Here is a 27,368-nt window from a genome sequence, read left to right on the forward strand (position 1 = left end):
ATGCAGAAACAAGAAGGAGCAGGTGAGTTAGAAAAGGCTTCTGGGAGGAGGCTGACTATGAGTGAGTTTTGAAGCACAAATAAGAATCATTTGAATTATAAAAAGTTATCAGATGGATGAAGTGGGGGAAGATTTCAGGCAGTGGAAACAAAGGCAAAGATATGGCAGCAAGAAATAGGCTGCTACTAATTACTAAGGTTGGGTAAGCCTACAGTGCAGATTCGATGCAGGGGGAGTGGGAGGGTCTGAACCCTCTAAGGACACTGGATTTCATTTCACAGATGATGAGAAAAACTAGAAGAATTTTTGTAGGTTGGTGGTGACACCATCAGATTCGTGTTTTAGATCCCACGGAGAGAACCTCCACTTCTGGTTGGAGGCTGTTAAACTGCAGGCAAGAATACCAATCAGGGAAATAGTCCAAGTGAGAGGCACGGAGGCCTCTGTGGTGGCCGTGGGAAAGAAGGGAAAAAAGAGCTGTGAGGACTCTTTGGGAGGTTCAATAAGTGGGATTTGTTCTCTGATTTAATGTGGAGGGTGAGGGAAAAGGAGTCCAATGAAACATCAGTGTTTCTGATGGGCGGTGCCAGCAGCTAAAACCTGGAGCCCAGGGAGGGAGGGGTGTGTTGGGAGAGGAAGGGGTGGAGGAGACAGAAGGAGAAGTGGGGTGGGAGCTTTGTCAGATGGTGAATTCTGGTTTGGGAGTGTCAGGAATCTGATTTCTTGCCAGACTTCTGAAGACGGCTGGTTGGCAGTTGGACATATAGGTATGAAATTCAGCTGTCATATATGGACTGATAGACTTCAGGTGTGAATTATAATCATAAAAGGGTATTTTATACTCCAGGGAGAAGTGTGGAGTGAGAAGAGGAAGGAAAAAAGGTTGACTATAGAATCCTGAGATATGACACTTTCATTTTTATAATTTTTATAGAGCCTCTGCCTTTTTGTTATTTAGAATATTTGACAAATAATACAAGGGAAAGCTAATCCATCTGTAAACTAGATGATTTCAGATAAACAAAATCAACTTGAGATACCAGACAAGCACATATCAGTGTTCAGTAAATATTTTTTGAATGCACGAGGATGAATATTCATTTTGCTCAGTTTTACAGGAAGCACCATGAGAGGAGGGCAACACCTCTGCTTTAATTTGCAGGAGCGTGAATAGCACAAATGAGTGATAGCCACGGCGCTGCATAGAAAGGTTAGAAGAGAGAAGCAGCATGTACTCTAGCCATAGCAACGAGACAGGGGCAGCACCATCCAGAAAGTTATAAATCTCTCCCAAAGAATGTTTGCTGCCACGAACCCTTGCAACTAAGCAGCAACAACATTCCTTTACTCTGAATAGTAGAATGACTTTGGTGATGTGAAGGAAGGGGTGTTATGGCAGTAAAATATGCACTGATTTCTTTATGAGATAAAGAATAAGGCACAGCCACTCTAGACCTTTTGACAAAGACCAAATCCTACTCTTCCTCAGCTTTCTGTACATTCACCCAAATAATCTCCAATGCCTCTGGTATTTCACAGAAACAGCCATGTTTTGTAATTTAACCTAAGCTGTGATCTGGAATTCACACCAAACCCTACAGTATGAAATAGAACATTTCCATTCACAGGGACTTGATGGTCATGAAAATGTGCAGTGAGCAGCTAGCTCAGCTCCAGAGGCTGTGAAGACCAAAGAGTTGGAGAGATCTGTCTGACAGCCTTGCCAGGCAAGATTGGAGCTTTCCAACCTCTGTAAAACCCAGTCTGGCATCCCACACTCCCACAACATTTCTGATTTAAAATGGCTTTGTTGCTAGAGGCTGGTAATGCCAAACATCATTTCTGTCCCAGAGCTCAGCTGCAGGATAGAAATGACCCTTTATAAAGAGAGCTGTCTCCGTAGGGAGACAGACGAGGGAGTGACATAGCAAGGTTCCAATCGCTTTGTGAAACTTGCAAGCACTCCCCCAGGCAGTGTGTGACATGTAAGGTCCATCTTATTTTAACCTTTGGTTGTCTGTGGACCTCTGATTGTCCATGGGATAGTCAGAAGCACAAAGGTAAATGGCACGCAGCTGGAATTTTGGGGGTTGATTACTGAGCATGTTCTAGGCTCTGTAGCCCATAGAGTTCTGTAGACTCCACCTATGGTTCGACAAAGCCTAGTGGTCATCTAGCACACCCCTTAGGCTAGCAGTTCTTAACCAGGTAACTACTTGTTTTGGTAAAAGCACTGCATTATCAATAAAGTATAAAAGTTTGTTAGAGATTTCCATTTTGTCTTTGTTGATTATGGCAGATTCAAAATTACCCTACCCACGTGCGTGTTCTGACAGGTTTTTTGAGTGCAGTCAGAAGAGGTCTTGCCCTATAGTTACTCTAATGGATATTGAACATAGCTTACAACTAATTATCTTTATGTGGTTGTTACAGGAAAAGGGTCTAGATTCAGACCCCAACAGAGAGTTCTTGGATTTTTCCCAAGAAATAATTCAGGGCAAGTCCAGAGAATAAAGTGAAAGCAAGTTTATTAAGAAAGTGAAGGAGTAAAAGGATGGCTACTCCATAGACAGAGCAGCCAAGAGGGCGGCTGGTTGCCCGTTTTTATGTTATTTCTTGACGATATGCTAAACAAGGGGTGGATTATTTGCGCCTCCCCTTTTTAGACCATATAGGGTAACTTCCTGATGTTGCCATGGCATTTGTAAACTGTCATGCGCTGGTGGGAGTGTAGCAGTGAGGATGACCACCAGAGGTCACTCTCATCGCCCTCTCATCACCATCTTGGTTTGGGTGAATTTTGGCTGGCTCCTTTATGCAAACTGTTTTATCAGCAGAGTCTTTATGACGTGTATTTTGTGCTGGCCTCCTATCTCATCCTGTGGCTTACAATGCCTTAATCATCTGGGCATGCTGCCCAGTAGGTTTCAGCCTCATTTTACCCAGCTCCTATTCAAGATGGAGTTGCTCTGGTTCACATGCCTTTGACATGGTCTGTTAGCAACGTGTGGAGCATTTAAACTTCATCCATTTTGTGTTGCATCAGAATGTTTGAGAGACTAAACTTCAATATCTCAGTGTGTGCTTGGATGCCTCCAGCAGTGGGGAAGTCACTATCTTCCCAGATGGCTCATTCTATCATTAGATATCTCTCATGGTCCAGCTGTTTTCAGGTCCTATTGAAACTGGTTTTGTCCATTTGGGATATGTAGAGTAATTCCAAGCCTACTCCTAGGTGATAGTCTTCAGTATCTTAAGGAGGCGAATTTCTTGTCTCAGAGTATTTTGCCTGGCATAAATCTGCCTGTTCCAATGGACTGTTCTGACCTGGTTTTACATTCCCACCTACCCTGTCTGCAGGTCAGTTTGGCAACATCTCTTTGGTGAGTATTGTCCAGAAGTGAGCATTCTACTTCCCCACAATTCTGTAATTTCTCATCTTACTCAAGTAAGGGAGGACAAATACCCTCGTCCCTAAGAAACAGTTTGAATCCTGACTATAAAAAATGTGTTAATTCTGTGATTTTGCTTCTGAATAAAAGAAGCATTAAGGGAAAGCTGAAACCGCCCACCTGCAACCCTTCATACTCACCTCTCAGGGATGCATTCCCAGCCCATCTTCTTCCCTTTCACCCTTGCTTACCCCTTCTCCTCCAGGCCAAAACTACTGGCCCAGGGGCTTCGGCCAGGTGATGTCTAAGGTATGTTCAATCAAAAGCTCAGACTATCTCTAAAGCCAGATGTTACAGCTTACGTTTAAACTCCAAGAAGTATGGACCTCTTTGATAACAAGGTTCACTTGTGGTAACATACAGTTTTTCTCAAATGGGGGAGGTGCTACCTCCCTCAGGGTACTTTTAAAAGTATGTGCGAGCATTTTAGTTGTCACAGTGCTGGGAAGCAAGTGTCACTGGTATTAGAGCCATGAATGTAGTGAAATGTTTGTCATGCTTGGGACAGTCCCACACAAGGAAGAATTGTCCCACTCCAGATTCCGGCAGTGCCCTAAGCATTTCCCCTATTAATAATTAATTGCTATTATAATTAAGTGCTAATAGTTATTATCAGGAAAGCACTGATGGGAGGAGCACAGGACTGAGAGAGAAGACCAGGCTCTAGTCCTGCGCTTGCTCTTACTGGCATCGTTTTCCTCACTTGTAAAATGGGTGGAAACACAAAGCTGGTGTGAGGACTAAGCAGCAAGCATTTTATCAGGTTGATTTTTTTTCTTTTTTCTTTTGAGACAAGTTCTATTTGGTTGCTGCAAAAGTAATTGCAGTTTTGGCAATTAAAAGTATTTGCAAAACCTGCAGTTACTTTTGCACCAACCTAACAGCTCTGTCTCCCAGGTGGGAGTGCGGTGGCATGATTACAGCTCATTGTAACCTCAAACTACTGGGCTCAAGCGATCCTCCCACCTCCACCTCCTGAATAACTGGGACTACAGGTGCCTGCCACCACACTTGACTAATTTAAAAAGTTTATTTTATAGAGACAGGGTCTTGCTGTGTTGCCCAGGCTAGTCTCAAACTCTTGGGCTTAAGAGATCTCCTGCCTTGACCTCCCAAAGCACTGGGATTATGGGCATGAGCCACTGCACCTGACCAGTTACCAGAATGTTTTTATGACACTTTACTACACAGCTCATGCAGTTTGGGTGGGCCTGACCCCACACCAGCTTTGGAGCTGGGTAAGGTGGGGGGACATGGCCTAGGGTTACAGTCCTCTAATTCTATTCCCATAGCTCATTGGTTGGCTCATGATCATCAACCAGGCCAAGGGTCATTAGGCCTTGGTCTTTCGTTAAAAGCTGTAGATGAGAAGCCCTATTTTCAGGTCAATTTCGGCCTCGGAAACTGTGGGCCTGAAGCTGTGAGTGGCTGCCATGTAGGGCCTGAGAGTGATGTCGGCTCAGCCAAGGCAAAGTCAAGAGATTAGAGAAGTGGCTGGTGGACATTATTCAAGCTGCTGGGCAAAGCTAAACCTGGGCTTTAAAGATACTCCTGGGTATTTTTGTCAGAGACATTTGAACCAGAGACCCCTTTCTGGTAACATTTAAATTATGTGAGAAGAGCATTTCCTTTGTTAGTTAAGCCAGAGTGAGTCTTTTACAACCAAAACAACCTTAACTTACCTGGTTTTCATCTCTCCGCCTTGAATTAAGGTTGCCTGTATCTCTTCCACATGACTCCAAGCTCCTTGAAGACAGTCACTTTTTAATTCTCCCAGCCTTCCTAACACTAGATGTTAAGTGTAGTATAAATAAGCACCCTCAAATATTTGATACATAAGATCAATTAAAATGATATATATGAATTTTGTTGACTGTCAATTACCTTACAAATATAGCTGCCAAAGTTCTCATGAATATTTTCTCCTGAAATCTTTGTCTCGTGTGACGTTCTGAGCAGTAAGATTAGTATGTAAGCAAAGGCATCACTCAGCCAGTTTGGTTTTCACATTTGTCCCCATTCCAGCTTTGTACTGAAGCAATCTCTCCTTGCTATTGTGAGCCTAATGGTCTCCCTCATTAGACTGACTTTCTGCAATGAAAAGACCTTTTCTGTTTGGTCCCTGTGTCCTCATGCAGGTGGTAGGTGCTTAGTTGTTTGCATGAGCTCCTCCCCACTTCTCAGCTCTCTCAAAAGCAGCCCTTTGTTGCTCTGGGTTTCTGAGGCTAGATGAATTGCCAAGAAAGGGTATCCCTGTGGTCTAACAGGCCTCCTCGGGGACTTAAAGCATGTCTTTAATTTTCATTCATTCAGAAGACAATGGGAGTGCCTACTATGTCCCTGGCATTGTCTCTGGGGATTCATGCTCTTGTGAGCTCACAAATATATAGGCAATTATCATGCATGTGGATGGGGGAAATGTGGGGTGTTCCTAGGAAGTAAACGGGAAGTTCCCAGACTGCGGAGAATCAGGGAAATCTTCCTGGGAGAAGTGGCATCAAAGCCGAAGCCACGCACAAGCAGTGAGTAGGAATTAACCATGCAGTGAGCAGGGCAGAGGCCCCGGTGAAAGGAGTGGCAAGGGTCAGTGAGTCAGCGGGGCCAGCGAGCAAGTGTGTTTGGGGAACTGGGCATGGCGTGGACTGGCAGCAGCATGCTTGTAGGTGTGGGGCCACTTCAAGAGCTTTGCTTCTCTTTCCTCTTGATCAGGGTCTCCTCTCCGTAGTCCCATGAGGCTGTGCCCTTCTTTGCTTTATTTGGTAATTTTCTTGGCTATCCTATTAATTTCAGAGATATCTGTATGTGAGGCCATGATGTGCCCAGCTGAGCTTGGCCAAGGGCCTGACTGGTGACCTTCCTTTCATCCTCTTTGGAATTCAGTGACTGACTTCTCTGGAGGCACTGCAAGCCTCGGGCTGAGTATAGACTAGCTTACCTACCTCAGGATTGGGTCCCTGGTGATTGCAGCCACCTCAGAGATGATTCGGGGTGTTTTAATGAAAAAGATAGCAAGGACTTAGGGGAAGAAAGGTCTGGCAGTGGGAGGGCTGGTGATAAAAAGTAGCATAGGGCCGGGATTAAGGGGGGCCAGACCTGCCTCTGCCTGATTTACTCGGTGACAGATTCTCCTCTCCACACTGGAAAACTTTGGAAACCTTATGAAAGCATGAGTTAGGTGGGAAGGGGCCTGGCAGCCCAGGGACTTATATAATTTATGTTCCTACAGAGCCTCGCTGCAACATGCAGTGACTACTCTTGGCTCTTCGATGACAGTTCTTTCCTTCTCCTCCACTTGGGCGTGCCAATCCTGAGACCTGTTTGGGCTGAAACTGAGGGCCTATGGCCATGCTTTTAAATCTTTCTGCCAGGATCTTCCTCATGGCAGAGGACTCTGGAGAGAACCCTGGGGGTCTGGAAGCAAAGCCACAAGAAGTAGCTTTCCATCAGTATGAGTTTCTCAAAATTTTACAATTTTTTTCTTTAAATTTTATGCATTTGTATCCCCCCACAGTGCATTCATGTGTACTTCAATTAAAAAAAAACAGTGTTTTAAATTATTTACCATTAAATAAATTCAACACTTTAGAGGATGTGCTGTGTTTAACCATGAGACCTCTTGTGATCCAGGCATGTTGCCTTGTATATAATCCCCACTTCGAGAAACAGAGGCTTTTAGATTATATAGACCTGGGTTACTAGACATGTAACCTTGAAAGGATCACATCGCTTTTCCAAACCTCAGTTTTTTCATCTAAAATATGAGACCAGTGAAACCTACATGTCAGAGTTAGTGTGATGTTAAGCAAAATAAGATGTATGAAGTGGCTGACCCATAGTGGGTTTTCAAGAGATGCGAAGACTTCTGCTCTTATTAAAAAGAGCTCTGTCTGCTTTGCATTTCTAGAATATCATGATTTTGACTCAGCTGACTGAGAAGGTGATCCCATGGGACATTTGCTACCAGAGGGGCTTTGAGGAAAAACAGTATATGTCACTACCAGATGACACAGCTGATTACATTAACAGTAGGAAATGAACTCTGTGGAGTGGAGAGAGATCATGTGGTTCTAGGGCTTATGATACTCTGTTTTTCCATTTCTAGGTCTTTCAAAAATGTGAGAATTGGCAACTGGGTGATGTTCACAGTGTCCCATCTACTGCCTGAGGTCCCTGTCATGCAGCGGCTGCAGGTGAGTCACTGCCTGGGAGATAAAGTGAGAACAGCTTTCTGTGCTGAGTTGCCTGAGAGCCACTCCCTGCTCAGGGCTCGCCTTGCAGTCCTGTGGCTGAACAAGATGCAGGCATGGTCACTACCTAGACTGGTGAGCATATCTCAGGCCTATGATAGCAGCCTCAGGAAATTTACTTCTAAATTCCAAAAATGATCAGTGGGGTGCCCAGATCACAATTAAAAAGGAAATGTTACCTATGATTCCAAGCATTAGTATAAAAACTCTTAACTTTAATTCTGACTATGCAACCACTTCCTCAGGAAAAAGCCTTGTAATCAAATGACAGCTATTTCTTTGGCTCACCACCCTCAGAGTCCAGTGGGAGCTGGAGGGTAGGTGCACACATAAGCAAGGAGGAAGGTGACAAAAACCCAGTGTGGGGACGTGTACAGGGTCACAGGTGAAGGAGTGGTGTTGTCTGGAGGCGTCAGGAAAGCTCGACAGTGGAGGTGATGTCTGAGCTTGAGATTCAGATTCAGGAGACAGGGGCGGGCTTAGGCATGAATGATTTAAAAATAAACCGCCTCCAGTGATTCTGATGCACAGCCAGCTTGAATATTCTGGGAGATTTTTGTGCTTCTGTTAAGCAGTATTTCCCCTCTGGGCTGTGAGCCCCGCTCAGTGGCAGGGTTTCCCTGTGTCAGCCCAGCATCTTCTCTGCGGTCATCTGGGGCCTGACCCCAAGTCCAGGGCTCCTCCTTCTCCCAGGGCGCCTGTCCCTCTGGGATGAGACACCTGACACTGTAGAATCTGTGTCTAATTCAATGTCATGTGTTCTAAAAGTTAAAAACTCAGTGAATACAGATATCTATAGTTTCACTGCCTCAGTGCCCTGCTCTTATCCTTCTGAAGGAATGCTATGACTCCTTTTCTTTCTAAATGTGTATCTGAATCTCTTTTCAGATATATGTTTTATCTTTATTTGCTGTTATTTCCCTGGCTTTCATAATATACCCTTGAGACACTTTTCAAATGCAGTGTCTAAGTTTATTTGTGAATATAAGGGCCTCAACCCTGTGAATCTGAAAACAATTTCTGGGAAGGAGACAGTGAGTGGATTTAGGAGAGAACCCAGAAAACTGGTATGTTCACACCTGAACTGAGGTGAAGCAGCCACCCGACTTCAGGCTGTGTGCCTCTCGCGTCTTTAGGCACGTGGTTGAAGTGTGTGAAAAAGCCATGTGTCAGCAATTTCTGAATCCGTAGTCTCATTTCTATCATGACTGCTCTGCTTCTAAGTAGGAACCGCACAGCATTTGATGGATGAACCAATGGGAGAATAAATGAAATGCAGTGTAACCCTGAATGGCTATACACTTTAGTCTGTGCCAGGGAAGGTATTAAGCCCACCTCCGGATAAAAGATACAGCTGTGGGAGGCTGATGTCAACATCAAACAGCAGAGGGAGCTTTTCTCCTTGGTCCCTGGAGGAGAGGTGCTCTAGGTGGAGAAGAGAGAAAGAGAAGTCATTCCAGGGGAGCACATGTAGTTTGCTTCCTCTGAGATGTAGGGTGGGCTCTATGCCAGCTGACCTCAGTGAAACAGGTGGACAGAGTACCTGAAGGAGGAGGAGGAGCCAAGTGTTGTTCTTGAAAAGGACCCACCCCAGAATGGTTGGCCGAGCTCCTGGCAGGCTGGAGAGCTGGATGCCAGTGTCCCTCCAGGCGGGAGCCCAGGAAGGTGCCCTTCCTCCTCACGCGCCCTGAGCGTTGCTGACCCAGCCCAGTTGGACACCCATGTCTACAGTGTGTGCACGTCCACCTGTACTGTGTAGACCCAACTTCTTGTTTGCGTGTGGTTGTTTTAAATCCTGCGCCGTGATTTGGGAAAAGAGACACTGGGTCTCATTGTAGTAGGCTGGATGGTCACCTGGTACGTGGCTGCAGGGGAGAGCATGAGCAATTAATTCATTAAGAATGGCGATTATACCTACACCTCAAGTGGGCTGAATGGTTTACACCAACTGGAACTAACAAGTGAATCTGATACTTTTGCTTGTGTATCAGAACATTCTCTCCCTTTTGGGATGATTACTTGGGAAGATGAATGATACAGAGGCGGTTACTTGGTAAGCTCAAGACTAGAACAAGGGGACTCATCTATATGAGCCCTTAATGGCTGCTGTCACCAAGTTCTCTTCATCCTTGTTTTGGGGTTTGCCTGCCTTACTGGTTGCATATTCAGGTGCACAAGTTGGGGTACCCTCTCGCCTGGACATGGTGGGAGCTGCTGCCCACTCGTCTCTTGCTGAACTTCCATCTCTAATGCTGCTGGCACTCACCATTTCTAGCAACACCTGCATTTTTGGACTTAATTTAAGGATTTAATTCAATTACATAGACAGCTGAGTTTCCTGGTTGCAGTCTCTGAGGTTATGACCAGGTCCCTTTGATTGGAGTTTAGCTGATCCCAGACAGTGTTTTGGGCCATTTTCACAGATGATCTTACCCCTTTCCACATCTGAGTTTTGAGGAAACTTACAGATAACACGCTGCACTACCCACACCCTGTCTATCAGGCACCTCTTCTGTGCCACCAGAGCCTTCTTAGCCCCATCTGTCTAGGACCTTTGCCCATCGGTTCTGCTCGAGCTGCTAATTGGTGACCAATTTTGTATGAGCCACAACTGGTCTCAGGTGGTCACAACCGGGCAGTGCCCCATGCCTAGGAAGGTGGTGTTTCCTTGTTCATCCCAAGGCATGTGACACCAGGGACCTGCTTGGAGACCATGCAAACATACCAGGAAATATACGGTGTTAATGTCCTGTGAAGAAACCTTGACTACAGGGAGATAAGAGCAGATAGATACATTCTGTTCACTTCTACCCTCTCTACAAACTGACCTGAGATACATGTGAACTCACAGCCTTTCAGAATCAGTCCTGCAAGATGGAACAATTAGTGGCAAGCGATCCTGAGCAGGGTGCAGCTTAGTAATGCACTCTGAGGTTTGCTCTCCCTCCTGCTTTCCTGCAATAAGCTCCGTAGTTTAGTGCTAGCACGTTAGCTTTTTCCTTGGGCTCTGTTTCCTGAGGAACCCAGGCTAAGACACCGTCTTAAGCACGCTTGCCACATCTAAGTGTATGCATTTGTTATCTATTGCTGTATAACAAATTATCCCAAAATTTAGTGACTTAAAGCAACAAACATTTGTTATTTCAGTTTCTATGGGTCAAGATGTAAGGAGCAGCTTAGCTCGGAGGTTCTGGCTCAGGGAGTCTCCTGCGGCTGTAGTCGGCTATCAGCAGGGCTGCCATCATCTGGAGACTTGGCTGGGGCTGGACAATCTGCCTTGGAGATGCTCACTCACATATTGTTGGCAGGAGGCCTCAGTTCCTTCCCATGTGGGCTCTCCATAGGCTGTTTGAGTGTTCCCACAATCTAGCAGTTGTGAGTCACTTTACCCAGAGCGAGCAATTCAGGAGAGAGCAAGAGAAGTTGCAGCACCACTGCTTACCTTGCATGCTATCACAGAACCTTTTTCTCAATTCATTAGAAGCAAGTAGCTTGTTCCCACCCACGCTCAAAGGGAAGGGAATTAGACTCCGCCTGTTGAAGAGAGGAGTTTCAAAAACTTGTAAACATATTTTAAAACCAGCACAACATGTAAAAGGAATTGCTGCCTGACTCAATAAAGCACAATTTCCTGATGTACCAAATGTAAAGCCATGTGCTTTCATAGAAGCAATAATCTGGGTGCGAGTGCAGAAGCAGTTGACAAGAAAGTGATGGTTTCAGAAGGCTTTCATTATTACAGGAGTAGAGAGAAGAGTATTTGTGCTTTTGAGGTCAGGGAAGATTTGATAGAGGGCTGGCATTTCAACCAGCTGTTCACTGATTCTGCTGCAGAACCAAGGCTGAGAACTGTACGAATACAATAAGACTTCAGTAACGGGATCAATTCATTTTCATTTCTGGAATTCATGAGAGGGTTCATGGATGAGATGATAGTTGAGCTGAGCTTAAAAAATGAGCAGAATTTTGATAGAGTACATCTCTGACTGAGGGAAGAGTATAAGCAGAGATACCCAGTGGTAAGATATTAATTGTTATAATCATCATTATTTTCTACGCATAGGAAGAGTATGCAGCTGACATATTTGAGCTGCACTTTCCTGTGCTACACAATGTGGAAAACTATGGCGTTTGTTGTTCTGGTCTGCACTCCCCACCTGTCCCATTCTTCAAGTAGTCCCAGCCCACTTCCTTTGGAGTGAGACACCTCTTCCATGCAACATTGCAAGATCAAGTACCCGGCCCCTCCTGGACATCGATCAGGTGGGCACATGGCGCAAGATAAGCCAATCAGGCACTCCCCTGGGATTTTGTTTATAGATGCTGAAAGCAAGAAGCTCTCTCTTTCTTCTGGACCTAAGCTGGGATTATGCAAGTCTATAGCTGCCTGCCTGTGGTTGCACTTTCTGCGCAAACAGAGCCAGTTCGCATTGGAAGAAAATGAGCTCCATGCATTAAGAGAACTAGATGAGCATGAGGGAGGCGATGGTTCCGTTTGAGCTCCCAGAACCAGCTTTACCTTTGGACATCCCAGTTATATAAGCCAGTACATTTCCTTTATTTACCTAAGCCGCATAAAAGTTCTGAATGATACCCATAACTCTTAATGGTGAGAGACTGGTCCATGTTAACGCCTACTGCTGACCAAGCACATATAACTATACAATTATAAAGTAACTGTTGTTGTCTTTCACTGTCCCTTTAATCCAGACCATGGCACTAATCTTCCCTGCCACTAGCTAAAAAATCAGGCAGTTGCATGATTTTTTGGGTTACTTTTGGGTAATAAAAATAATCTCAATCTGGTGATTAAAATGTCGAGTTCCAGGAATTTGATTTAAAGTCAGGATTTCTTCCCTCCTGCAGGTTGAGCATGCTGCGAGCAGGAAGGGCTGTGGTCATTTTCTTCTTTCTTCTCCCATCGAGTTTTTTTCTCCTCTTCTCCCATCCCGATAGCTGTGCTTTGTGGTTAGAATTCAGAGAGAGAGAGAGAGGCAGGAGCTCAATCTGAGAGCCACTGCTGTGCCACTCTGCTCTGGGGCCCTCTTGGCTTGGCAGGAATTTCAGATTGCCTGCAGGGCTGCTGCTTTCTCCGTGGAGGCACCCCTGCTCTGTGGCTGGTGGTCACTCACCTGCATCCCCTTGTTAGAACTTCTCTATTCCAGATGGCTCTTCCTCCTCAGGCCCTGACAATTCAGCCATCCATTCAGCTTCTCCCTGTTTTCCCTTTAGGTGGTCTTCTCGGGAACAACCTAAGACAAGCCAATGCCAGCTAGCTCCCTTGGGAGGCCCACATCTGGTCTGTGAAAATCACTTACATCATTTTGCCCCACAAGCTGGGGGAGCCTTTTGTCTTTCTTTCACTCTGCTTATGAAGCAGCTAGCCACCTGCCTTCAGGTGGGAGTCACACACTGGACCTCTGTGTCGGTCAGACAGCTAGGACATACTAGTTTTCTCCTGAAAACCAACCTTTAAAAAATTGAGATGAGGGGAAAGGCACTACCTCTGACCTCACTAGTAGATGTGGTAGGAAGAAGCTACCCCCACATGTCCACAGCTCTCTCTAAAAATCTTCTCCTATTTCCTTGAAGGCCACATTACCAGGAGTTAGGTGGGACCCCTTACCCCTCTCTTTGGGGAGTAGGGTTCACACTACAGCTCTCTCCAAAGAGATCCTCTTGAGAAATGCCTCAATTGCCACCTTCCTTCATTGTGAAAGAAGGGTCTAAGAACTGGGGAGCTTGTTCTCAGCACCTATTTTGAAAATCCTGCATCTTCCTTGACACCTCATTTGAAATGCAGTTCCCATTGTCTTTGGACCTCTGCTGAAACTTCCATGTAATATCCTGTTCCACAAACCTGCCATGTTTTGTCAGGACAAGGAACCAATTAGATGGATATATAAAGTGCCATATAAATGCAAAATAAACTCTCGTAATGGGAGATGACATTTTAAAAGTAAAGCTGAGCTCAATGCATGAGTTGTGATTGTCACAGTGAGAGGTTAATAAGATAGGCGCTGGTGTGGGACAGAGGTTTCAGGTAGGCATGAGTAAGACCAGCTGGAGACAGGAAGGGTTTATGGCGGGGCATTTTGCTTGTGCGGGCGTGTGAAGGGAAGGCCTTTGCGTGAGCAGTGACAGTCCTGTGTGGCAAGGACCTGCTTCATCCGAAAGTGACCACACTTAGGGTGACATGTTTGGATAGCCCTGAGGCTCAGACTCTACCTTTCAGGTCCCCGGCACTGGTAAATAAAATGGCAATTGTAAATGAAACCTATGGTTTTTGAACTGTTGTGAGTTATCCTGGAATTTCATGCAGGAACTTGAGGAACTTCCACAGAAAGCTGGGGCAGCCAGGTGGGCAGGAGTCCTGGCTGTCCTGCTTCTGCCAGAGCAATGCCCTGCTATTTGCTTTATGAAATGGAGATTTCGTATCTGCTTTCATCAGGAAGGAAGGGGAATTCTGCTGCTATAAAACATCTTAAAGCCACTGAGTCAGATCAGTAAAATGCATAGCTGGAGTGAGTACTCATTATTCTAAATATACAACTCGTCTGCTGCTACTGTGACTTCCAGACACCATTTATTCAATGCCTCTTAGATGGTAGGAAGCTTTCCTGACATTAATTCTGATATTCACAACAACCCAGCATGAGAGGTACTAGTATTCCGATTTCACTGTGATTCGGAGAGATTAAATGACTTGCCCAAGGTCACATAGCCAATATTTAAACTATGTGGGTGGATACATTGACTCCTAAGACTTACAAAGTATTGACTGGACCTCTAGCTAGGCAGACAACATGGTGTGTGTCTGTGGAAGCAGAGATGGGCTGGTGTCTCCATGAGAGCTGTGGGAGTAGAGATGGGTTGGTGTCATCGCGAGAGGAAACCCCCAGTGCAGGGCCATGTGGTGCACTTGGAGGAGTGAGGCTGTAGAGGAAGATGCAGGGGCAGCTACACAGCTGCTTCTCTGTCTGTTGGATTGGGCTACCCCAGGCTCCAAGTAGTTCTTATTAGTGGAAACGGGGTTAGTGATGGAATAAGTGTGCTTAGTCTATGGAGGTTAATCCCTGTTTAAATGGGGGTTGCCATGCCCCTCATCATATGCCACCCTCCAAATCTCTGAGAAGAATTCCTTATTTCAGAAAACAAACAGCTGGTTGCTATTAATGTCTCCACGCTGGCTTTCAGGAAAAAAACTCATTTTCATTGCAAGACAGTCTCCCTGAAAACAATTGTTTAATGATAAAACTATGACACAATCAGTGTCTCCCAGATAAAAGATGTCCTCACTCCTTGGAGTGTCTCTTCAAGCAGAATTCCTTGCATAGCTGAGGTTGAAGGAGTCAGTGCTGCCCTGAGCCTGGCGGGTGGATGGAGGACCAGGTTTTTCCAGCAGCCTGCTGCGAAGTGTGCAGAAATGGGATCCACATTGAGTCTCTCCTGTTCCAGTGACTGGAGGGTCTCATTAGCCTGTGCACACTAATGGGTTTCTTTAGGGACAATGAGGTCCTTGGGGATGTGGAGGCTGGAGAGAAGCTGGTAAAGCTGATGGAGTTTTATAGGTTCCATGGAGTGCAGTTTGAATTTATCCCTCCCTCCCGGTGTAATCCCAGCTGCCTTAACAGCTTCTTTGTGTTTAGCATTTTTTTTTTTCTGGAAGCCTTGACAACAGAGCATTTTGACTTCATTATTAAGAATGTGGACCCTGACATAAGTGTGCTAAAGAGCGAAAAGTGATACAGATGGGGAGCTGGGAAAGAATAACTCAGCGCCTACTGCAAGGAAGCCAACAAAATGTGCTAACTTAAACAGAAAGAGTACGGTCAGCAGTTTCCATCACTGAAATATATCAAGCTGTCAGGGAGGCATGCAGGCCTCCCACTGGTAAGGCCTCTGGGTCCGTCTCAGTATCTGGCTCCCAGTGCACCCCTTTTTCCTTTCCACCAGCCCCAGGAAGTTTTTAAAGGACCACCCCTTCTAAAGTGCTACACCTCTTTGAAGACTCTGCTCCATTTATTACTGAGGGAGGAATTCATCACCTCTGCTTCCTTCACAAAGAGCCCCCATGAGCACCCTGACCTGAACACCATTTAAACTGGATGATAGGATATTGCTGTAACATTTTCTTCTGGCTTAGTTATAATGCCCAAACTGTCTGTTTATTTAAAATAGCCCCTTTATCCTCAGTTATAATATAAAACTCCGTGGTGTCTCTGGAACAAGGGATTTACAGCTCCTCTAGCCACAAAGGTCCAGGTTAGCCCCATGACATGCTGGCACCTCACAGGTCCAGCCAGCAAGGAAGGCATATGTGTGAATGGGGGTTTGTAGGGTTAGGGTGGGGACTCAGGACTGTTTAGCCATCTAGCAGGACTTCGAGAATCTAAAGAGCAAATGATACTTGAACCAGGTAGCATCCTGGTTCTGGGTCATCCACCCACTCAGTCTAAGATCAGAGCCAGAGATGGAAGCAGGCATGGAAATCAGGACCATCAACTTGGGAGAAGAAGCCAGGCCAGGTCTGGAAGTAAAGGACATAGAAACAGGGTTTTATTCTTCATCAGATACTCACTGAACATCTATCACATGTCTGGCTCTGTGAGGAGACTTTCCATACCTGCTCTCATTTAACCCCAACCTGGAGAAGCTACTTATAGATGAGGAGGCTGAGGTTCTCCGACGCTAAAGTGCTTTCTCAGGATTATAGAGCAAAGTAAGGGACTGGGATTTGAACTCAAGACCTCTGACTCAAATTCAGGGCTCTGTCTAGCAGGCTTTACTGCCTTTGCCCAGCTACGGCGGGTCCTACATTGTCACTATAAGTCCCTAGTTACCTACCCCATGACGTCTTGCTTCTTTCTTCTTTTTCTGTCATTTCTAGCAGCTTTCCACCTAGGAGGCTTATTCCTTCAGTGAGAAACTGGCTATATCGAGGACTGCCTAAGCAGAATTCTCAGAGTAATCTTGCACTGTGAGGCACAGTGTAGAGGGCACTCTTGAACATGCATCCTAGGCATTGCTACCGTCTGATAAGTTGGTCAGTATGAGTTTTCAGTCCCTGTGCTCTGTTTTTCTATGACTCAAGTTATTCTCTATTTCAAACTCCATTTCACTTTCTGGAAGAAAATTTAATCTCAGTTCATTTGAGGTAAAGTTATTTATTTCAGGCTTCTACTTGAGTTAATTCAAGATTTTAATCCCTGACCTCACTCCCAACCTGAGTTGGCGGTGGGGTTGGGAGATCCAGGGGTCTTAGGTAGCATCATAACTTCAGTGGCAAGAGGATCAGGCCCCTGGCTGTTGGTACCTTTCCATTCTGTTACTCACTGAAATGGGTGAAACTCCTTGTGCTCAGGGTTTGGCATCCTGCCACACTGGCATCTACCAGAGCACCAAATTGCTAGCTGGCCTGCAGCAGTGCAATCCTCTCCATTTTGGCTGTGTGGTCCCTGCATCAGGGCTTTATTAACTTTTCAGGTTGGTTTTCTCTTTTCCCCCACACTCCTCTGGGGCACAGAGAGGGTCTACTGTTCTCCATACCTTTCTGATCAGTGGGAAACACAAAGGGGGTCTTTTAGGTCCTCTCTGCTTCAACACCATCCCAACCATCTATGCCCAACTGCTGCCTCCTGGTGGGGCAGGACGTTCTGGGAGAATCATGCTGCACAAGTCCAGTTGGGATGCAGGGCACTTGGGATACAAGGCAGAGATTTCTCTGAAGTCCACACTCTTGTTTAAAGGTTCCGATTCTTCATTTAAAGCAAGTCTTAGAGAGTCGTGGGAACATGCCAGAGCCCAAGGAGCTCCTCAGATACCACCACCAGCCCCTTCTCTTTGGCTTCCCTTCTCTTTTGCTTCCCTTCTCTTCAACCTCAGTTCAGAGAAACTTAAAAAAAAATCCTTTCTCAGTTATCAGGAGAGAAATCTGGTTCTGCTGGCTCTTCCCAAGGAATCAAGGCCAGCGTCAACCTTCCCTCTTGACAGCAGTGGGCCGGTGAGTGAGAGCGAAAAGGGCAACAGATGAGAATGAGGTGGGTTTGCAGGATTGCTAAAGGATGGTGATTATAATTCATAAAATTGTCCTGTCACAGCAAAATTGTTTAAACCTATGCAGTAATAACAGCAAGTACTTTTATAGTGCATACTATGTGCTAGACACAAGATGCTGCCAGCATACTAATTTATTTCTTTCTCATGAATATTTATTCTGCATATGTTATATTAATTTTTGTGGGTACATAGTATGTATATATATATATATATATATATGTTTATGGGGTACATGAGATGTTTTGATATAGGCATACAATATGAAATAAGCACATCATGAAGAATGGGTGATTGTAACTCATTGTACCCCATTCTCCACGATGTGCTTATTTCACATTGTATGCCTATATCAAAGCATTTCATGTGCCCCATAAATATATATGTATACCTACATAGTCTTTCATAAGATTTTTAGGTAGTATATATACCTACTATGTAGGTATACATTTATATTTATATGTAAGTATATATATATATATATTTATATGTAGGTATATATACCTACATAGTAGGTATGTATACTTGTATATACCTATAAGTATATATACCTACAGGTATATGTAGGTATATATACTTACATAGTAGATATATATACACACATATATATATATACACATATATATATATTTATGGGGCACATGAAAGATATATATTATTGGGTTACTTAATTAATTATTGGGTTGCTCAAAGGATAAAATAATTTATCCTTTGAGTGACAAGCAACCCAATAACTCTTTTAGTTATTTAAACTGTACAAGTGAGTTATTATTGACTATAGTTACCCTGTTGTGCTATCAGATAGTAAGTCTCATTCATTATTTTTGCTTTTTTTGTATCCATTAGCCATCCCCCCTCCTCCCTAGCACCCTGCTACCCTCCCTAGCCTCTGGGAACCATCCTTCTACTCTCTATGTCCTTGAGTTCAATTGTTTTGATTTTTAGGTCCCACAAATAAGTGAGAACATGTGCTATTCATCTTCCTGTTTGTGGCTTATTTCAGCTAACATAATGACCTCCAGTTCCATCCATGTTGTTACAAATGACTGGCTCTCATTCCTTTTTATGGCTCTAGTACTCCACTGTGGATCCGTACCACATTTTCTTTATCTGTTCATCTGTTGGTAGGCATTTAGATTGCTTCCAAATCTTAGCTATTGTAAAAGCTGCAACAAACATAGAAGTGCAGATATCTCTTCGATATGCTGGTTTCCTTTCTTTTGGGTATATACCCAGCAGTGAGATTGCTGGAGTGTATGGTAGCTCTATTTTTAGTTTTTGAGGAACTTCCAAACTGTTCTCCATAGTAGTTGTACTCCTTTACATTCCCACCAACAGCATATAGGGGTTCTCTTTTCTCCACATTCTCACCAGCATTTGTTATTGCCTGACTTTTGGATATAAGCCATTTTAACTGGAGTGAGATGATATCTCATTGTTGTTTTTATTTGTATTTTTCTGATGATGAATGATGTTGAACACCTTTTCATATGCCTGTTTGCCATTTGAATGTTTTCTTTTGAGAAATATCTATTCAAATATTTTGCCCATTTTTTGATTGGATTAGATGTTTTCCTAAAGAGTTGTTTGAAATCCTTATATATTCTGGTTATGAATCCCTTATCAGATGGGTAGTTTGCAAATATTTTCTCCCATTCTGTGTGTTGTCTCTTCACTTTGTTGATTGCTTCCTTTGCTCTGCCAACGCTTTTAAGCTTGGTATAATCCCACTTTCCCCTTTTAACTTTGGTTGCCTGTGCTTGTGGAATATTGCTCAAGAAATTTTTGCCCAGACCAATATCCTGAAGATTTTCCACAATGTTTTCTTATAGCAGTTTCATACTTTCAGGTCTTAGAGTAAGTCTTTAATCCATTTTGATTTGATTTTTGCATATGGTGAGAAATAGGGGTCTCTCACCTATTTCTTTTTTCTTTCTTTCTTTTGAGATGGGGTCTCACTCTGTCACCCAGGCTGGAGTGCCATGGCCTGATCTTGGCACACTGCAATCTCCGCCTCCCTTGCCTCAGCCTCCTAAGTAGCTGGGACTATAGGCGTGCGCCACCACACCCAGGTAATTTTTGTATTTTCAGTAGAGACGGGGTTTCATCATGTTGGTCAGGCTGGTCTTGTACTACTGATCTTGTGATCCGCCCGCCTCAACCTCCCAAAGTGCTGGGATTATAGACGTGAGCCACTGTGCCCGGCCCTCTCATCTATTTCTGCAGTAGCTTTATTCCTCTGCATATGGATATCCAGTTTTCCCTGAACCACTTATTGAAGAGACTGTCTTTTCTTCAGTGTATGTACTTGGCACCTTTGTCGAAAATGTGTTCACTGTAGGTGTATGGATTTGTTTCTGGATTCTCTCTTCTGTTCCATTGGTCTGTGTGTCTATTTTTATACCGGTACCATCCTGTTTTGGTTACTGTAGCCCTGTAGTAACCAAAAGTAGTATTACAGTACTATAGCTGTGTAGTAGTTTGAAGCCAGGTAATGTGATTCTTCCAGTTTTGTTCTCTTTGCTTAGGATGACTTTGGCTATTCTCTCTCTCTCTCTCTCTCTCTCTCTCTGTGTGTGTGTGTGTGTGTGTGCTTGTGTTTCCAAATAAATTTTAGGATTTTTGTTCTGTTTCTATGAAGAATGTCATTGATATTTTGATAGGGATTGCATTGAATCTGTAGATTGCTTTGGTAGTACGAACATTTTAACAACACTGATTCTTCCATTCCATAAACATTGAATATTTTTCCATTTTTTGTCCTCTTTAGTTTCTTTCATAGTGTTTAATAGTTTTCATTACAGAGATCTTTCACTTCTTTAGTTAATTCCTAGGCATTTAATTTTATATGCGGCTATTGTAAGTAGGGTAACTTTTTAATTTCTTTTTTAGATTGTTCACTGTTGGCATACAGAAATACTACTGATTTTTGTAGGTTGATTTTGCATCCTGCAACTGAATTTGTTCATCAGTTCTAATAGATTTCTTGTATAGTCTTTAGATTTTTCCAAATACAGGATTACATCATCTGCAAACAAGGATGATTTGACTTCTTTTCTAATTTGGATCCCCTTTATAGCTTTCTCTTGTCTGACTGCTCTAGCTAGGACTTCTAGTGCTGTGTGGGTAACAGTTATATCAGTGGGCATCCTTGTTGTGTTCCAGATCTTAGAGGAGAGGCTTTCAGTTTTTCCCCAGTCAGTATGATACTAGGTCTGTTGTATATGGCTTTTATTATGTTATGTTCCCTCTATACTCAGTTGTTTGAGGGTTTTTACCATGAAGGAATGTTGAATTTTATCAAATGCTTTTTCAGCATCAATTGAAATAATCATGTGGTTTTTATCTTTCATTCTGTTGATATATCACATTGATTGATTTGGTATGTTGAACTGTCTTTGCATAGCATTTGGTACCTTGAGCCATTCTTGCATCCCAGGGATAAATCCCACTTGATCGTGATGCATGATCTCTCCAATGTATTGTTGAATTTGGTTTGCTAGTATTTTGTTGAAAAACTTTGCATTAATATTCTTAGAGATTCTGGCCTGTAGTTTCCTTCTATTGAAGTGTCTTTATCTGGTTTTGGTATCCAGGTAATACTGGCCTTGTAGAATGAGTTTGGAAGTGTTCCCTGCTTCTCTATTTTTTTGAAATAGTTTAAGTAGAGTTGACATTAGTTCTTTTTTAAATGTTTGGTAGAATTCATCAGTGAAGCCATTGGGTCCTGGGCTTTTCTTTACTGGGAGAGTTTTTGTTATAGCTTTGATCTTGTTACTTGTTACTGGTTTGTCCAGTTTTGGATTTCTTCCTGGTTCAATCTTGGTAGATTGTACGTGTGCAGAAATTGGTCCATTTGTTCTAGATTTTCTAATTTATTGGAATATAGTTGCTCATAGTAGCCTCTAATAACGCTTTGAATTTCTTTTGTATTAGTTGTAATGTCTCCTTTTCCAGTTCTGATTTTATTTATTTGTGTCTTCTCTCTTTTTTCTTAGTTAGTCTGGCTCAAGTTTTGTCAATTTTGTTTAACTTTTCAAAATCTAACTTTTTGTTTCATTGATCGTTTGTATTTTTTCACTTCAATTTCATTAATTTCTGCTCTGATCTTTATTATTTCTTTTCTTCTCCTAATTTTGGGTTTGATTTGTTCTTGCTTTTCTCATTCCTGAAGATGCATCATTAGGTTGTTTATGATTTTTTTCCTCTTTTTTTAATGTAGGCACTTACAGCTATAAACTTCCCTCTTAGTCCTGGTTTTGCTATAGGTTTTGGTATGTTGCGTTTCTATTGTCATTTGTTTCAAGAAAATGTTTGATTTCCTTCTCAATTTCTTCATTGATCATGATGTATGATCTTTCCAATGTATTGAACTCCTGGTCATTTCAGGAGCATATTGTTTAATTTCCATGTGTTTGCATAGTTTTCAAAATTTCTCTTGTTATTAACCTCTAGTTTTATTCCATTATGGTCAGAGAAAATGCTTGATATTATTTCAATGTTTTTGAATGTTTTAAGGCTTGTTTTGCGACCTAACATATGGCCTATCCTTGAGAATGATGCATGTGCTAAGGAGAATGTGTATTCTGAGGTCATTGGATGAAATGTTTTATCAATATATATTAGATCCATTTGGCCTGTAGTGGAGATTAAGTCTAATGTTTCTTTGTTGATTTTCCATCTGGAAGATCTGTCCAATGCTGAAAGTAGGGTGTCAAAGTCTCCAGCTCTTATTGTATTGGGGCAATCTCTCTTTTTAGCTCCAATAACATTTGCTTCGTGTATCTGGGTGATCCAGTGTGTGTGTGTGTGTGTGTGTGTGTCAGAAAGAGAGAGAGAGAATGTATGTGCATGGTGAGGAATTCCACGTAGATAGAACTATGAATATGAAGCCTCTAATTTTGAGCCCACAGAAAGCATCTATTTCATGGGTATTATATTCTATATAATACATTGAACACATTGTGTTAACTCATTAATGGAAAGCAAAATTGGAAATTTTGTTTTTTTAAGAAAAACATTATGAATGAATAAACTTTGTTAAAATCTTTTCTTTGCACCTATCGGAATTTGTAGGAGGCAGGTGCCCACAGTGACTGTTACATGACACTTCTCTTGTACAAGCTCCTCTTCCACTTTCTCTACAGGCACATCATAAAATTATCTTTTCTCCATAATATATGAAACTGGGAAAGTACTGGTGACATTTTGCAATATGGTATAACAACTGGTGAGTTTGGGAAGTAATGATGTAATTGAATTAGGCAAAACTGCTAAAATTCGTATTTTTTCCCATGGAATTCTGCCAACATTTCATTTTCTGTAATTCTGCAGAAGTAATATGAAACAAAATTGAACTTTTTCATCAGTTGGAGAAATTGAAACATGTTTATCTAGTTCTTATGATATGCAAAATATTTTCTCAAGGCTTCAAGTTAGAAGGGAGTCAGAAGAAATTTTGACACTTTGTTGAAATTCTTGAAAAAGCCCTCAAATTACAGGAAAATGAAAGTGGTAAGTAAATGACCACTTCCTCAAATTACAGGAAAATGAAAGTGGTAAGTAAATTCCTTCATGATTAAGGAATCATGAAGAGGGAGCTTCTAGAAAGTGAAGAATCTGGGTAAACCAAAGTTGTTCTTAACAAAGATCAGAGGTCACATGGCAATAATAGTAATAAAGCAGCAAGAATAATCCTGTCCCAGATACTCTCCCCTGGCTTCAGAGTGGTGGAATGATCTGAGCACTGAGAACATTTAAGTGTGGGAAATGTTTACTCCACCTTTAACTTCTTTTTAAAAATTATTATTATTATTATTTTCCCTTTAACTTCTTAATAGAAGCTCCAGTTCCACCTGTCTCACTCATGCCAACTGCCAGCACCACCAAAGCCCTTAAAAGTTTCCTTCTCTTAATGGCTTGCCTTCCCCCCTCCTCCTGGGCACCTGTCATCCTGGACTCAAACCTGTAGATAAGCCAGACCATGTTCTGTCTTTTCAGAAAAAGAGCAGCTTGAACCATTCCACCCAATTCCAGCCTGGCTTCTAAATCCGGGGTCTCTTTGATAATACCCTCAGCCCAGGGGCGAGGAAAGCCTACTGGGGACAGCTAAAATTTGGCCTATCCTTCCTAGCTTAGCCAGTCCAGAAGCCATGGCCCTGGAGATAGGAAAGGGTCCAAGTTCTCCCAAAGGCTTTTGTTTGAGAAACACTGGCTTAACTATGAAACAGGATTCTCTGCTGAGCTGAGAAATAGCCTCCCTGCCACCACCACCCAGGGAAGTCCATAGTAAGAACCCTTAGGAAAATGAAAGAGGAGCAGGTTTGGAGGCTGGGATTTTCAGGGGTGCGAAGTGGAAATCTTATATTTTTGTCATTACAAAAAAGTTTCAATCACATTCAAATTCACATCTAGTCGGTGCCAAAATATAGAAATAAGGTCTTAAACTGGGATGCATGAAATCCTTGAAACTGTACATAAAGGTGTATGGTTGGGGGGTATGGATGGGGTATGTGTATAAACACTTTTTGAAAACAGAATCCATATCCTCCATTGATTTCCCAAAGGAGTCTGCAACACCTCCTTCACCTCCACTGCCACCAAAGTTAAGAACCAGTGACTTAAAGGGATTGTAGGCTTTTGTTCAGCTGGAAAGAATCTTGGATGGTATTTAGTTCATTTTTGCTCCCTTTTAAATTTTTCTGATATAAAATTGAGTGTGATTAAAATGGGCTGTTGCATAAATATTGAAATCTTCTAGGCTTTTTCTTTTCTGAAACAGTTTCCAGATGGGTCTTGGAACATGCTTGTGATGACATCAAGTAGGGCTGTGGTGATGGATCTACCCGTGTCAATGCCTCCACACGTGATCGTCTATCCATGTGTGCCAGAAAGGCTGCTGGGGGTGGCAGGCGCACTCCTGTCCCCTGGTTTATTTTCATGTGCTTTAACTTGGAGCACAAAGATAGGATTGTGGTTCATAACCCCAAGCCCCTTCATTTCAAGAGAACTGGTGAGATTCATCCTTATAAGAAAAACCAGGCAAGGCCCCACAAATGACTTCACTGTGATGATTTTCATGGCCCAGCCTTACCCTGAATATTACACATTTATTTCTTTTGCTTTTATGCTTAAAGCAGCTCAACAATGCATAATTCAAGATGATCATGGTTTGCAAAACCCTGTTTGCTCAACACAAATACTGAAAAAAGAAATCAGCCTGATACTTGGCACCCTTCACTGCAACTGGGATCGCTCCTCCCAAGTCAGATGTTTTCATTCGGTGAATGGAAGTTACATATGAAGAACAGAATGAGAAAACCACAGAATTCCAGTCTCCACATGAGATTTCTCTGGGGTGAGATGGGAAGCAGAATGACTCTTTCAGTGGCTAAGTCAGCAGTGAGAACATCTTATTAAGAAGTAGAGTAAAAAACACTTGGCAACCATTGGCTGTAAGGGTGGAGGTGAAGGGAGAAGTTAAAGATGACTCCCAGGCTTCTGATTTGGTAATTAAGGCCCACAAATGGAAGAGACTTGGGGAGATGTAAATGAGGCTCATTATGGATACGTTGTATTTGGGTCCAGGTGGGCAATTTGGTGTGCAGTTCATATGAGGGTCTGAAGGAATGGGTTGAGGTAGAGATAGGATTTGGCAGCTATCAGTAAACCTACAGCCTACACACCTATTGAAAGTTAGAGAGTTTCAAAAAGGAGATCAATGATGCCAAGTATCTCAGAGGAGTCAAGTCAGAAAGAACAAACTGTTCCCTGGGTTAAACAATGAGAAAGTCATTGATGACTTTAGGACAAGCAGTTTCTGTGGATTTGAAGAAGCAGAAGCCAAGTCATATCTGATGAAGGATTTGGTGGACAGCAAAGAAGTTGCAAAGCTGAATGGTGACCTCTCCAGAAGCCCAGATAAAAAGAAGACAAATTGGAGTGTTCGCTAAAGGAGGAATGTAGGATGGTGAGAGTTTCGCCTGTTAGTTTTTAGATTTAAAGAGACTTGAATATGATGAGAAGAAACCAGAAGGAGGAAGAAGTTGAAGAAACAGGAGAACAAATGAATCGCTGATGAAACAAATTCCTGGATGGATATGAAGAACAGTAAATGCCAGAGCACTGTGGTGACACTGGCCTTGACACATTCGAGATGCAGGTAAGTTTGTGAGTGGGGAGTGGGAACTGAGGAAGCTCATTCCTGGTCATCTCAGTTTTATCAGCTAAAGAAAGTAGAGGTACTTAGGGTAGTCTAGGGAGCATTAGAAGAACAGAAAAGTTTGGACCTATCATGGAGAAGAAGGGAAAAGGGAAACTGACCAGGGACACAGACACAGATGGCTCGAAGCACTGGGGACCCAGATGAGACTGGAAATCCTAAATGTATTGTAGTAGCACCAGTCCACCTAGCTGTGTGTATTTCTCTGACACTTGGCTACCAGTGGGTAGCATGGAAGAAGATGGATATGTTTGGGTTAATCCAGGGTTGGGGATTTATAAGACAAGGTTAATAGAAGGGGGTAAAAGAGATGAGGAAGCTGAGTTTTCTGGGTAGAAAGTAGTTGAAGTGATAGAGAATGGAACCTGGGTAGGAAAGGGAAGAAAATGAAACAGCAAAGGATGATACAAAACAGAAGACTACAGCAAAATGAAGTATACAAGTTGCTGAAGATCCTATGAAGATCAAAGAACAGATATAATCAGAGTAGGGGATGGAAAGTTCTGGAAAGACAGAATAGTATGGTCAGAGAATTCCTGGAATAAATTTTTTTTTTCTCAAAACACTTTACTGCTATTTCCATGCTATACTGTAAGTTTTTTAAATGTGTTACAAGGTCATCTCCAGGCATTGTGTAATGGAGTGGCCAACCTCCTGCAGAGCAACGTGCCCAAGTCTTGACTACTGCAATACATAGCTCTCCCATGACTCTCCATCTGTGAGAAAGGCACACTTCAGTGGTAGGAAACACAAAGAGAATGTGAAAGACTGCTACCAGAAATGGATGGAAGAACAGGCTCAGAGCTTGATTGAATGAACAATGACTGCACTTCAACCAAGAAAGATACCTTCTACTCCATTCTCTGCTCCTCCTCTGCAGGGGCAATGACACCACTGCCCCCAAGTCTTCCAGGTCCTCTTTGCCATAGTATAATTGCATCACCCCATATGGGATCGCTCCCATGATGCCAATGATGGGCCCTCCTCTTCATGGGATGATGCCAGTGGGACCTACTCCTGGAATGAAGCCACCCATGGGAAACCACATGCCAATAATGAGACCTCCCACTTGTCCCACGATGGTGCCTGCTTGGCCTGGAATGACTTGACCAGATGGTTAAGGACAGTGCAGAGGCCTTGTTGTATCAGGTTTATATTACTTGTTCTACTTCACTAGGAAACCATGGTGCTGTGACTCTGGGTGTTTTCTTAACAGTGCGATAAGGAAGACTTTCTCCCTTTTCTTATCAAAGAGAGAATAGTTTTGGAGCGGAGAAGTGGGACCAAAAAAAAGTAGTTTTCACTTGTATTGTGAAATGTGAAATTAAAATTGTCAACTCTTTTCATAAAAAGAAACAGCAAATGAAAAACCCCAAAATATATTACAAGTGA

At 43.0% G+C, this 27,368-nt stretch overlaps 1 pseudogene; it reads left to right on the plus strand.

Moving 5' to 3' along the window:
* Positions 1–27,097, plus strand: LOC116566044 (annotated as a pseudogene).
* Positions 27,098–27,368: the final 271 nt, after the last annotated feature.

This window comes from Sapajus apella, unplaced genomic scaffold (assembly GCF_009761245.1).
Source record: "Sapajus apella isolate SASKATOON/1434 unplaced genomic scaffold, GSC_monkey_1.0 scaffold42, whole genome shotgun sequence".
NCBI lineage: Eukaryota > Metazoa > Chordata > Mammalia > Primates > Cebidae > Sapajus > Sapajus apella.